The following is a 512-nucleotide window of genomic DNA, read 5'->3' on the forward strand; positions in this document are numbered from 1 at the left end:
GTCGTCCGTTTGGTAAACATAACTCGATTTGTTGCTTTTTAGAAAATTCTTCTTTTTTTTGCTATTTTGAGAGTTTTATCCTCAAACACAAATAACTATAAACACAAACAAATTGTTAAAAAAGATAAATTACGCATCTTAAGTTCACTCAAAATGTTTTCGTGCTAACCTACATATGTATGTATATATTTATGTATATAGCCAGCCAACGGTCAATAAAGTGTTAACGTCTACAGTCCATTTAAATTTCGCGTCAATTTAAATAAAACATAAAATAGGCAGGTATTTATACAGTGATGTGCAAAATCGAAGCAATCTTTCCTACTGGATACTGAGTGCTAGCATTTGGTTTTTCACGCTTAGGTTATAAAATGGACCTTGATTTTAGACAAAAAACTAATCGACAAAAATTTAAATTAAGGCAAATGTTAAATTTTTTAGCTGAAACCAAATTCATATGTAGATAATAGGGCTGATGATTTCACCCGGGTAATGAGCTACCCGGGTACCCG

This window comes from Rhagoletis pomonella, unplaced genomic scaffold, assembly GCF_013731165.1.
Source record: "Rhagoletis pomonella isolate Grant_MI unplaced genomic scaffold, Rhpom_1.0 Rhpom_scaffold_00006, whole genome shotgun sequence".
Taxonomy (NCBI): domain Eukaryota; kingdom Metazoa; phylum Arthropoda; class Insecta; order Diptera; family Tephritidae; genus Rhagoletis; species Rhagoletis pomonella.